The sequence below is a fragment of the Neofelis nebulosa genome, chromosome 12, assembly GCF_028018385.1.
Source record: "Neofelis nebulosa isolate mNeoNeb1 chromosome 12, mNeoNeb1.pri, whole genome shotgun sequence".
Taxonomy (NCBI): Eukaryota; Metazoa; Chordata; class Mammalia; order Carnivora; family Felidae; genus Neofelis; species Neofelis nebulosa.
In genome coordinates this window covers 62,359,838-62,374,212 of record NC_080793.1, presented here as the reverse complement: position 1 = coordinate 62,374,212, position 14,375 = coordinate 62,359,838, and the positions used below count along the sequence as shown (strand labels likewise).

At 36.0% G+C, this 14,375-nt stretch overlaps 1 protein-coding gene and 1 long non-coding RNA gene across 19 annotated transcripts in view; both read left to right on the top strand.

Moving 5' to 3' along the window:
- The window catches only part of KDM4C (lysine demethylase 4C), a 443,090-nt gene that overhangs the window by 170,437 nt on the left and 258,278 nt on the right, over nt 1–14,375 (top strand). The gene's annotated exons all lie outside the window — the stretch shown is intronic.
- Nucleotides 2,685–9,376, top strand: LOC131491900 (uncharacterized). The gene is made up of 2 exons (XR_009251714.1): nt 2,685–4,247; nt 4,482–9,376. It is a non-coding gene; the product is annotated as an uncharacterized LOC131491900 (long non-coding RNA).

Genomic DNA, 14,375 nt, shown 5'->3' with positions numbered 1-14,375 from the left:
AGCACATGAAGCACACATTAAAAACACTCCTGGAAGTGCCAGGCTCTAGGGAACAGAAGATATTACATGGCATGGCACTACAAGACATCTTCAAAAGGCCATTACCCTCAAGAACAAAAGATGTAGCTGACTTTCCTAACACACAGAAATGGGCACAGAGACTTAGACAAAATGAGACGACAGAGAAATTTGTCTCAACTGGACAAGGCCACAACCAAAGATCTAAGTGAAAGATACAAGTAATAGGCCTGATTGGGCTGCCTGGGTGGTTCAGTCGGTTGAGCATTCAACTTTGGCTCAGGTCATAATGTCCTGGTTTGTGAGTTCAAGCCCCACATTGGACTTGCTGCTGTCAGTACAGAAGACCACTTTGGATCCTCTGTACCCTCTCTCTGCCCCTCCCCTGCTTGTGCTCTCTCTTTCTCAAAAATAAACATTAAAAATTAAAAATAAGTAAATTAAAAAAGTTTTTAATGTTTATTTGTGTGTGTGTGTGTGAGAGAGAGAGAGAGAGAGAGAGAGAGAGAGACAAAGATACAGAGAGGGAGAGAGAGACAGAGTGTGAGCAGGGGAGGGGCAGAGATAGAGGGAGACACAGAATCTGAAGCAGGCTGCAGGCTCTGAGCTGTCAGCACAGAACCCAACATGGGACTCGAACCTGCCAACCATGAGATCATGATCTGAGCTGAAGTCGGATGCTCAATGGACTGAGCCACACAGGCACCCGTATTTAAAGTAATGATGGTAAGGATACACACTGGACTTGAGAAAAGAGTGGAAGACATCAGTGAGACCCTTAATACAGAGATTAAAAAAAGAACCAATTAGAGATAGAGAGCGCAAAAAATGAGATTAGAAACACACTTAGTGTAATGAACAGCAGGCGGGAAGAAACAGAGGAACAAATCACCTAGAAGACAGAGTGATGGAAAGTAATCAAGCTGAACTAAAGAGAGAAAAAAGAATTTTGCACAATGAGACTAGACGTAGGGAAATCAGTCACTCCATCAAATGTAATAACATTTGTATTATAGAAGTCCCAGAAGAAAAAAAAAAAGAGAGAAAAGGGGCAGAAAATATATTTGAAGAAATAATAGCTGAGAACTTTCCTTACCTGGGGAAGGAAACAGATATCCAGATCCAGGAGACACAGGAAACCCACAGGAAAATCAACAAAAGCAGATCCACACTAAGACATATTGTAACTAAATGTGCAATATAGCAGTAAAGAAAATATTTTAAAAGCAGCAAGACAAAAGAAGACAGTAAGATACAAAGGAAATGCCATAAAGCTGTCAGAGGATTTTCCAGTAAAAACTTTCTAAGTCAAAATAGAGAGACATGATATATTCAAAGTGCTGAATGGGAAATATCTGCAGCCAAGAATACTCTATCCAGCAAGGCTATCATTCAGAATAGAAGGAGAGAGAGAGAGTTTCTCAAAAGCTAAAGGAGTTCATGATCACTAAACCAGCCCTGCAAGAAATATTAGAGGGGACTCTTTGAGTAGAAAGGGGAGACCAAAGTGACAATATGCAGGTAGGAAACAGAATAGCACTAAAAATGAATATTTCTATGAAAAAATAAGTCAAGGAACTTACATGTAAAATAAAGTATGTAAAGTACAACAATGAATGCCTAAAACATGGGGAGGAGAAGAGAAAAGAATGGGTTCAAACTTAAATAACCATCAACTTAATATAGACTGCTATATGCAGAAGAGGTTATATACAAACCTAATGGTAACCATATATCACAAACCACTAATATGCAAAGAATAAAGAGAAAGAAATCCATATATATCAATAAAAAATCAGCAAACCATGAAAGAAAGACAAGAAAGGATCAGAGAATATCTTAAGAAATAAGCAGAAAACAAATAATAAAATGACAATAAATATATAGCTATCAATAATTACTTTGAATGTAAATGGACTAATGCTTCAATCAAAAGACATAGGGTGACAGAATGGATAAAAAGACAATACCCATTTATCTGCTGTCTGCATGAGACTCATTTTAGATCTAAAGACACCTGCCAGTTGAAAGTGAGGGGATGGAGAAACATCTATCACATAGATATCCAAGAAAGCTGGCGTAGCAATACTTAATATCATCCAAACTAGATGTTAAAACAGACTGTAACAAGAGACAAAGAGGGACACTGTATCACAGTAAAGGGGACAATCCAACAAGAAGATAAAATAATTGTGAGTATTTATGCACCTAACATGAAAATAGTCAAATACATAAAGCAGTTAATAATAAACATAAAGGAACTCATTGATAATAATACAGTAATACTAGGGGAGTTTAATACCTGATTTGAATCAGTGGACAGATCATCTAAACAGAAAGTCAACAAAGAAACAGTGGCTTTTCTGAATGTATCTGTTAAGTCCACCTGGTCCTGTGTATCTTTCAAAACAATGGCTTTGGGGGCGCCTGGGTGGCTCAGTCGGTTAAGCGGCCGACTTCGGCTCAGGTCACGATCTCGCACTCTGTGAGTTCGAGCCCCGCGTCGGGCTCTGTGCTGACAGCTCAGAGCCTGGAGCCTGTTTCAGATTCTGTGTCTCCCTCTCTCTCTCTGACCCTCCCCCGTTCATGCTCTGTCTCTCCCTGTCTCAAAAATAAATAAACGTTAAAAACAAAAAAAAAACAAAAAAAAAAAACAAAAAAAAACAATGGCTTTGAAGTTCCATCCTAAAACAACAGAGTACACATTCTTTTTAAGTGCACATGGAACATTCTCCAGGGTAGGTCACATATTAGGCCACAAAACAAGCCTCAAAAATTCAAAATGATTGAAGTCGTACCATACATTCTTTTCCCACAATGCTATGAAACTTGAAGTCAGCCACAAAAAAAAAAAAAAAAAAAAAAAAAAGCCAGAAAGACCACAAACACATGGAGGAGGTTAAATAACATGCTACTAAATATGAATGGGTCAACAAGAAAATAGAAGAAGAAATTGGAAAGTATATGGAAACAGGCGAAAATGAAAACACAACAGTCCAAAACCTCAGGGATATAGCAAAAGCAGTTTTAAGAGGGAAGTTTAAAGCAATACAGGCCTATCTCAAGAAGCAAGAAAAATCTCAAACCTCACCTTACACTTAAAGGTCCTAGAACAAGAACAACAAACAAAACCCAAACCTTGCAGAAGGAAAGAAATAATAAAGATTAGAGTAGAAATAAATGATGTAGATACTAAAAATACAGTAGAACAGATCAATGAAACTGGGGACCTGGTTCTTTGAAAAAATGAATAAAATCGATAAGCCTTTTGCCAGATTTATCAAGAAAAGAGAAAGGGCTCAAATAAATTCACAAATTAGAGAAGACAAATAACAACCACCACCTCAGAAATACAAACAATCATAAGAGATTATTATGAAAAAGTGTATGCCAAAAAATCTGGCAACCTAGAAGCAATCGATAAATTCCTAGAAACATATAAACTACCAAAACTGAATCAGAAAGAAATAGAAAATTTGAACAGATCCATAACCAACAAGGAAATGGAATGAGTAATCAAAAAACTCCCAACAAACAAAAGTCCTGGACCAGATGGCTTCACAGGGGAATTTTACCAAATATTTAAAGATGAGTTAATACCTATTTTACTAAAACTATTCCAAAAAATAGAAGAGGGAGGAAAACTTTCAAATTCTTTCTATGAGGCCAGCATTACCCTGATACCCAAGCCAGATAAAGACACCATGAAAAAAGAGATGTACAGGCTAATAGCTCTGATGAACATAAAATCTCCAACAAAACACTAGCAAACAGGATCCAACAATATGTAAAAAAAAAAAATCATTCACTACCATCAAGTGGGATTTATTCCTTGGTTTTAAGGGTTGCTCTGTATTCACAAATTGATCAACATGATACATCACATCAATAAGAGAAAGGATGGGGGGGCCTTAGTTGACCATCTGACTTCAGCTCAGGTCATGATCTCATGGTTTGTGAGTTTGAGCCTTGCATCAGGCTCTACACTGACAGTGTGGAGTCTTCTTGCACTTCTCTCTCTCTGCCCCTCCCCCACTCTCATACTGACTTGTTCTCTCTCTCTCTCTCTCTCTCTCTCTCTCTCTCTCTCTCTCTCTCTCTCTCTCAAAATAAATAAACTTAAGAAAATAAGAGAAAAGATAAAAACCATTTGATCATTTCAGTAGACACAGAAAAAGCAGTTGACAAAGCACAACGTCCATTCATGATAAAACCCCTCAACAAAGTAGGTTTAAAATTTTTTTTTTTTAACGTTTTATTTATTTTTGAGACAGGGAGAGACAGAGCATGAACAGGGGAGGGTCAGAGAGAGGGAGACACAGAATCTGAAACAGGCTCCAGGCTCTGAGCTGTCAGCACAGAGCCCGACACGGGGCTCGAACTCACGGACCGCAAGATCATGACCTGAGCCGAAGTCGGCCGCTTAACCGACTGAGCCACCCAGGCGCCCCTCAACAAAGTAGGTTTAGAGGAAACATACCTCAACATAATAAAGGCCACTTATGAAAAACCCACAGCTTTTCATTCTTCTCGTTCTTAATGGGGGAAAAACTGGGAGCCTTTTCTCTAATGTCAGGAACAAGACAAGGATGTCCAGTCCCACCACTTTTTTTCAACATAGTAGTGGAAGTCCTAGCCACAGCAGTCAGAGAAGAAAAATAAATAAAAGGCATCCAAACCAGCAAGGAAGAAGTCAAACTTTCACTATTTGTAGATGATGTGATACTATATAGGGAAAGCCTAAAAAGACTCTACCAAAAACCTCATAGAACTGATAAATTAATTCTATAGAGTTGGAGGATACAAATCAATGTACAGAAATCTGTTGCATATCCATACACCAATAACGAAGCAGCAGAAAAAGAAATTAAGAAGACAATCCCATTTACAATTACACCAATAATAATAAGATACATAGGAATAAACCTAACTAAAGATGTGAAAGACCTGTACCCTGTAAAGTATAAAGCATTGATGAAAGAAATTGAAAAGGACACAAAGAAATGGAAAGATATTTCATGCTCATGGATTGGAAGAGCAAATATTGTTAAAATGTATACTACCCAAAGCGATCTACACATTTAATACAATCTCTATAAAAATACCAACAGCATTTTTAACAGAACTAGAACAAAGAATCTTAAAATGTGTATGGAACTATGAAAGACCCTGAATAGCCAAAGCAACCTTGAAAAAGAAGAGCAAAGCTGGAGGCATCATGATTCCGACTTCAAGTTATATTACAAAGCTGTAGTAATCAAAACAATATGGTACTGGCACAAAAATAGACACAGAGATCAATGGAACACAGAAATAAGCCCACAATTATTTGGTCAATTAATATTCAACAAAGCAGGAAAGAATATCCAGTGAGAAAAAGACAAGTCTCTTCAACAAGTGGTGTTGGGCAAACTGGACAGCAACATGCAAGAGAGTGAAACCAGACCACTTTCTTACATTATACACAAAAATAAATTCAAAATGGATTAAAGACCTATGTGTGATGATTGAATCCATTAAAATCCTAGCAGATAACACAGGCAGTTAACTTTGACATCAGCTGTAGCAACTTTTTTCTAGATATGTCTCCTGAGGCAAGGGAAGCAAAAGCAAAAATAAACTATTGAGACTACATCAAAATAAAAAGTTTCTGCACAGTGAGGAGACAATCAACAAAAGCAAAAGGCAATGTACAGAGTGGGAGAAGAAATTTGCAAATGATATATCTGACAAAGAGTCAATATCCAAAATATATAAAGTACTTGTAAAACTCAGCACTCAAAAACTAAAGAATCCAGGCATGTCTGAGTGGCTCAGTCAGTTGAACATCCAACTGTTGATTTCGGCTTAGGTCATGATCTTATAGTTTGTGGGATCGAGCTGTCAGCATGGAACCCACTTGGGATTCTCTCTCTCCTTCTCTCTGCCCTTCTTCCATTTGCACTTGCATGCTCTCTCTCAAATAAATAAACAAACAGACAAAACCCACTAAAGAAATCAAGTTAAAAAATGGGCAGAAGACATGGACAGACATTTCGCCAAAGAAGATATACAGACACATGGAAGGATGCTCATCATCATTTCCCATCAGGAAAATGCAGATCATTGTAGAATGGGATGTCATCTCACAAATGTCAGAATGGCTGAAGTCAACTATATAAGAAACAACACATGTTGGGAAAGATGTGGAGAAACAGGAACGCTCATGCACTGTTGGTGGGAATGCAAACTGGTACAGTCATTGTGGAAAACAGTATGGAGGTTCCTCAAAAAGTTAAAAATAGAACTACCATCCATCAATTGCACTAATTGGTATTTACCAAAAGAACGTAAAAACATGAATTTAAAGTGATACATGCACCCATATGTTGATAGCAGGATTATTTACAATAGCCATATTATCGAAGCAGCCCATGTGTCCATTGATTGATAAATGGATAAAGAAGAGGGGATCTATACACACACACACACACACACACACACACACACACACACACACAGCAATATTATTCAGCCCTAAAAAAGAATGAAATCTTGTCATTTTCAATGACATGGATGGAGCTAGAGAGTATTATGTGCAGTGAAATAAACCAGAGAAACACAAATACCATATGATCTCATTCATATGTGGAATTTAAGAACAAAACAAGTGAAGAGAAAGAAAGAGAGACAAACCAAGAAACAAACTCCTAACTCTAGAGAACAAACTGATGGTTACCAGAGGGGAGGTTGGTGTGGGAATGGGTGAACTAAGTGATGGGGATTAAGCAGTGCACCTGTTGTGATGAGCACTGGGTGATGTATGGAATTGTTGGATCAGTATATTGTACACTTGAAACTAATATAACTGTATATTAACTAATTGAAATTATTATAATAAATACTTAGAAAAAAGTATTCATTTGTAGCATAGAGAGTCTAGAGAGAGAGATGCTACAAAGTATACAATGGAGACAATCATAGCAGTAGTAGTGGGCACTGTTCAATCCTCTCATTTAACCCTTATACCACTTACTTGAGGTAGGAGGAAATTGAAGCAAAGAGGTGAAATGTCTCCCCCTGGTTGGTGCACACCCAAAGGAACGGAGCCAAAGTGTAACCTGTTTGTGACTATTTCCATAATTCATGAGATCTGAATCATAGAATGATTTTCGTCTCTAGAAGACATTTAACAATGGGGACATTTTTGAATGTCATGAATGGGACATGCCACTGGCATTTAGTTAAAAGATGCCATGGGTGCTGCTAAGCATCATATGATACATAGGACAGTGCTCTACATCAAAGAATTATTTGGCCCCAGAATGTGAATTGTGCAGTGATGGTATTAAGTGTACTACCACACTTTGTCACCACCCTTAACCAGAATCTTAATAAGTTTTCCTCTTAGCTGAAGAGCTAATTTAAGTAAAAGACAATTTATCTTATTCTTAATTTTTTTTTTTAATGTCCAGGCTGTGTAGTGAGTTCATTTACATATACCTTCAGTAGTAAAATATCAGAGTATTTTAATTCCATAAGAAATGTGTATCTCATGTACTAATGCTGTGTTTAAAAAGCTTCGGATAGACTATCAGCATAAATTGAATCAGCTTTTCTAAAGCACATTCTAGAATTCTCCTGTGGGAACAGTAGGCATTAGGATGTTAACTTTAGAAAGCCTTTAGTAGATTGTGACAGGTAATTACGTGGACATGTTCTAAATCCCTTGGTTTCTTTAATTCTGTGGGTGGTGCTGAAGGGAAAGATAAATACTAGCATTACCTATTTGAAGTCGATCCTAGTTATCTGATGCATGCACTGCTAGGGAGGAGCATAGCTACCACTGGTTGGAATGAAACAGATTTAGGAAAGGAATGGTGTGGACCACGTTCAGGGCTGACTTTCCTCATGGAAAGAAGTGATGCTGATGAACAGTGTTCTTCTGGGAACCTGGTTCTGTAAATAACATTTAGACTAAAGTTTTATGCACAATTTTTAAAAAGAATGATGTGTTAATAAACTTTAAAAGGGGAAATACATCCCCTTCCAGTATAGTTGAACCTGATGGTAATTTAATATTTACTTAGGTATAGTTTTACTATACATGTAAGACAGTGTATAAATCTCAAGAAAAACATTTTCATCAAGAACATCAAAAAGCTTGGCAGTAAAATAAAGACAGAATGTGATGGTAGGGATTTTGGCATGTTTGTTTTTAGAATGAATGGTTCTTTGAATTATAATTTTTTCAGCTCTTCCCTATGGTAAAGCTCATTGTTAAAACCAGACTTGGATAATTTTTTCTAAAATGAAATTTCAATACTGGTATATATCCTCCTCTAATTTTTAAAGAGAACTATAATTGAATATAATGTGATACTTTTCTAAAATTTAAGATTTTATAACCAAGTTGAGGCTACTTGTTAATATTCAGGATTTTTAAAAATAATATTTTAAGTATTTGAAGTGTGCCTGTATTCCTACTTGTCCAATTTCTTATAACCACTATTTAAAAATTTTTTTTTTAACATTTATTTTTTGAGAGACATAGGGAGACACAGCATGAGTGGGGAGGGCAGAGAGGGAGAGACAGAATCTGAATCAGGCTTCAGGCTCTGAGCTGTGAGCACAGAGCCTGACGTGGGGCTTGAACCCATGAACCTGAGATCATGACTTGAGCTGAAGTTGGACACTCAACCGTCTGAGCCACCCAGGCGCCCCATAGCCACTATTTTTTATTCTGAAAATCATCTAGGACTTAATCTTTATTAAAAAGTATGGTATAAAACAAAAGAGATTATAAAAGGGCCTTTAAATATTTTACATTAATAAATCTCTTTGTAGTTTATGTAATTACTTTTGCCACTGAACAGCATAACTTCTTGCAGGTAATTACTTGCTGGATAGGAAAAAAAAAGTCTTGATTCCTTCCAGTAAGGAATGTATATGCCAGACATAATGCTTAAATTTTTTGAAGATACTATGAAAGTGGATGAAAAAATAATAGTTTAAAAATGTCAGCTTCCTGTTTAATAAAACCTATTGAATTACACTAGCAGACAAGTATACTTATGTTTAAGATTTCACATATTTTAGGAACACCTAGGTAGCCCAGTTGGTTGAGCATCCAACCTTTGATTTTGGCTCAGGTCATGATCCCAGGATTGTGGGATCGAGCCCTGTGTTGGGCTCCATGCTGAATGTGGAGCCTTCTTGGGATTCTCTCTCTCTCTCTCTCTCTCTCTCTCTCTCTCTCTCTCTCTCTTCCTCTCTCTCTGTCTCACTTTCTTTCTCTCTCTGTCTCCCCCCCTCTACTCCTCTCCCCTGCTCTCTCTGTGTGTCTCTAAAAAAAAAAAAAGATTTCACATATTTTATTTGGGTTTAAAAATAAATTTTTATTTATTTTGGCTTTGAAATGAAAACTAGAATTACTTAGAGTTAGAAGGTGGCTCCAACACATGGAGTTTATTCACATCCTTGAGAGAAAAGAAATAAACCTACAACCAGCAACATAAGAAAAAGATATCTTATGATTTCAAGATATCCAGGTATATGTTTGTGGGTTTTCCTTTTAAACTCCATCACTCACTAAAATGGTGTTTTTACTTAAGTTAGAAAGATTTTCCCCCCACAAAATTATGTAACTTTGTATCCATTTTTAAAACTGTATATGCTATAAAAATTGGAGATCTGTGGGTATGTGTATACATGTGTATATATAAACAATAATACTTCACATGAATTTGATTTGCTAAGCAAATCAGTGCATAGATACATTTATCCATAGATAACAGGGCTTGAGAAAGACATTGCCTTTGGATATTTAATATTTTCATTTTTTATTTCAATAAAGTCATCATCTCTTGTGATAGTCCAGATAATACTATCTAAAGATAAACTGAGGTTTTCCAGGCTGAAATTATTCAGCCTATTCTGTGACGTTTTCTTGACTTGCTCCTGGTGCTATAGTTGACTGGTTTAGGTTGAACACTCAAACCTTCTGATGAATGAGAATGTCCCTTATCTGGACTGTTTAGAAAATGGCAGGGTCTATTCTTTGGGAGCCAGTTTGTAGACAGTCTCTATAGCGGAATGATAGTTTGGAAGATACAGAGTGAAGGCTTTGAAGTAACACCCGTTTCTGCCACTTAATCACTATGTGCCTTTGATCAGCCACTTATCTGTTCTGTGCTTTAGTTTCCTTGTCTGAGGTAACCCTTTTCAGAGTTATTGTGGGAGGTACCTATGTAAGGATTTTAATACAGCGCCCAGCACAAAGGAATAAGGAAATTTTGATTAAATACCTGTTACTATTGACTCGATCTGAGGTGCAGATTCTAGACCCGGATCTTCACAGTTACTTAAAATTATTTGGCCATTTGAGGAGCCTGGGTGGTTCAGTCAGTTAGGCGTCCAACTCTTGATTTAGGCTCAGGTTGTGACGTCACTGTTGTGGGATCGAGACTCCCACATCGGGAGTGGACATGGCTTAAGATTCTCTTTCTGCCTTTCTGTGTGCTCCTTCCAGCTTGTGCTCTCTCTTTCTCTCTCAAAACAAACAAACAAACAAACAAACAAACAAACAAACAAACAAACTTCAAATTATTTGGCCATTTTGCCATGTAGACTATATGGAGATCATAGCTGTTTGTATTGGAGAGACAAAAAAAGCAGAATAATTTATTATTGTAGTCAATAGGAAAGAGTCGAATGAAAAGTTTATTGATGTTCATTATATTTACAAGACTTAATGGTGTCTTAACTACCTAGCTTTCAGGGTTTAAAAAAGAAACTAAATAGATTTCTAGGTTTCAAAAAAGATGCATTCCAGGTTTTAAAAAAGAACCATCATTATCATCATAATCATCAATTAAAGTTACTCCTGCAAAAGCAGTAAAATCTGTAATTTCTTATCAAAAGGCTCTTGCAAACCTCTTCGTTCAAAGTACTTTTTAGGGAGATAATCTTTGTAGCTCACACTGTAAACTTCATGTGCTTTTAGGGTTTAATATTGATCAGTAAAAGTAAAATTTAAGTGGAAGACTGTAACCCTGGTTTTGTGTTTCTAAATGTATTAAATGTTGAAATGTATTTGTTTGATTTAGAAATTCTACTTCAGCAACTGAATATTGGCTTTTTGGGGGGTGGGTGTTTGTATATGTTTGTTTTTGTTTTGGATCTCAACATGGGAGTTCAAATTCAGATGCTGTAATGAAGGAGGAGTACAAGAGCCTGAGATTTTTATGGGAGGTGAGGAAGAAAGACTCCCTAAACGCAGCAGAAAGAATGGGATCAGGATGTATAGTTTTCTAAGGAAGTTAGAACTGGCAATCTGTACATAGTTTTTCATGTTTAACTGTGTGTTTTTTATTTTTAGCTAAATTTCAGAGTTAAAGTTTGAATCTCTGAAAACAAAAAATGCAAATCAGCTTTTAAAAATAGGTGTCCACTTGGTTGGTGGGAAGGTAAATAGTGGAATGGTGCCTGAGAAATTCTCCTCTATATTGTACATAGCAGTGAAGCCCTGAGGAAGGTATTTACCTTGCCCGGTTACTTAGGGCAGTCAGATTTTGCTTTGGGGATAATGCAAAATACTTAGTCTTCTTATTTGTAACACGATTGGCTTATTTTTTGTCACAAAAAACAATCTTCACTGTAATACTGTATATCATAGGATATTGTTCTCTCTTGTAGCAGAGCAAACAGTTCTTAACCTACTGTGCCTACATAGCTGTCCCACACTGAGATTCTTCCCCACAGAATAGTAAATTGTCTCCTGAGTCCTGGGAATGGCCCCTCCTCCTTTTTTTTCCTTCTCTGCTGCAGAATAAATGTTTTAAATTTATCATCTTAGTCAATTCTGTCAATATTTTTATAAATTGCTAACATATCTTATCTACATAAAATAGAACGTAATTACGCTAATTACATACACAAGGTATTCTCCAGAGCTTCTCCATCAAACCTCTAGCTAGAGGTTTCCATGTTTGCTTGAGTGATATGTATGTGTGTATGTATATATAATTTAATATACAGTTGGCCCTTGAGCAATATGGGGATTAGGGGTGCTGATCCCCTGAGCAGTTGAAAATCCACCTACAACTTTTGACTCCTCAAAAACTTGACTACTAATAGCCTAATGTTGAAGCATTACTGATAATACAAACTCAATTAACACATACTTTGTATGTTATATGTATACATACTGTAATCTTAAATTAAGCTAGAGAAAATGTTGTTAAGAAAATCATAAGGAAAAAAAGGAGAAAATCATAAGAAAGAGAAAATACCACATTGTATGGTTCTATATTGTATTTATTGAAAAAAATGCACACATATGTGGACCTGTGCAGTTCAAACCCATTGTTCAAGGGTCAACTTTATATTGATATATCACATACACTGAATATATATATCATATTTATATATTTGATATATAATATATATTTAATAAATATATTTATTTTATTTCATTACTTCCATGCCATAACACCCATTTTCAGAGAGTTGCTTGTGATCATCCAGAGAATACTCCAACTGGAAAAGACAGGTGATTTTTCTAAGTGAGTAAAACTCAGGTCTAAAACTTCTTCAGGAGAACAAAATGGAACGTGTCTTTTGTTCTCTTGTAAAGGAAGTTAATATTTTCTTTGCTCCTTCTATCTAAAGGTTGAAAAGATAGCTTAACAGTATCAAAGAAAGGGAAAATTGAAACCAACCATACAAAGCTGTTTTTGGAAGATATTTTAAATGAGAACAGTCTTCCAAAACTCAGCTGATTTTTTAGTTGGCTAAGCCATCTGTTTGGTTTTTCAGCTGGTGCTGTCTTCCGTCTCCCTGATTTTTATAGCTTCCCCTTGGGAAACCAGGAACCTCCAAATCATCACAACACTGCAGAGCCATTTGAAGAGCTGTGTGTGACTTAGAAGTTTGTCAGTCTTCTGTCATATAATTTGGAATGGTTTTACTTCTATAAAACTTGTGCATTTATAAATTTTGGGAAGAGGTATGAGGGAAGATAGTTAAAATTGTTTTTCCTACACAAGCTTTTATTTTCCAGATATACCACTAGTAAAATGGTAGCTATTTCATTGAGGTTAATTTACTCATGTTTCATTTAATGGGAACACATAAACCTGTTACTCAAAGTAAAATTGTGTTCTGTTTTTCAGTTCTGCCATTAGTTTCTTTCATTCTTATGTCAAATGTAGTGATGATACAGTTTTATTATAAACATTCCTTAAATTTATTTATACCTCATTATATTGGGTATAGTTTTCTAGAAATAGAAAAGATATTTTTAAAGTTGATGCATAGACATCAAAGTGTTTCTGATAAATGAGTGTTCCTTAATGTTTTAAAAGCTAATCATATTTATAAGAGTATATTTGAGAAGTATGTGACAGTCAATAAGTGACTCTTATCATCTCCTGGTGTCTCTCTCTCTCATGCACAAACACACATACACTCTCTGAGGAAGAGATTTAGGTTTTATCCTGTAGTTAGAAACCACATTTCTTGTTCCTGTCACATGTGCTCTAAACCTAGAAATAACAGTTCAACCTGCGTATCATGTGAGCTTCAAAATGTGAATAATAACTACCCATCATTGTCACTACTCTGGAGAACAAGATGAGTATAACTTTTAAAGGTCATTGTGGGAATCATGAGAGTTTGCAGTTCCTCCCCCACAAAAATAGGACCTGAATGTTAGAGGATTAATACTAATGCAAACAAATACTTGAATTTGAAAGATTTAGACTCATCCACAAAGCAGAAATATTCTTTAAAGTCATTTCACCTTTGGGGCACCTGGGTGACTCAGTCAGTTAAGCATCTGACTTTTGCCCAGATCATGATCTCTCTCTTTGTGAATTCAAGCTCCATGCTGGGCTCTGTGCTGACAGCTCAGAGCCTGGAGTCTGCTTCAGAGTTTGTGTCTCACTCTCTCTCTGCACCTCTCCCATTCATGCTCTGTCTCTCTCTTGAATAAACATTAAGAAAAATAAAGTTATTTCACCTTTAAGATTTTATAATTAAAATAATGGGGAAATAATAATGGGAAAAAAGTATAGCCAACATTTAAATACTTAAGGTTTCATTTCTATTATATTCAACTAGCATCTTGTTGAAAAGATAGCTTAACAGTATCAAAGAAAGGGAAAATTGAAACCAACCATACAAAGCTGTTTTTGGAAGATACTTTAAATGAGAACAGTCTTCCAAAACTCAGCTGATTTTTGGTTTTTTGATTTTTTGGATTTTTGGTTTTTTCATACTCATTTTTTCTAGGCACATAAATATTCATACATCACTAAATGTGAAACTATGCCACTTTTCTTCCCTAGAAATTAATTATTTATTGTCATTTTTGT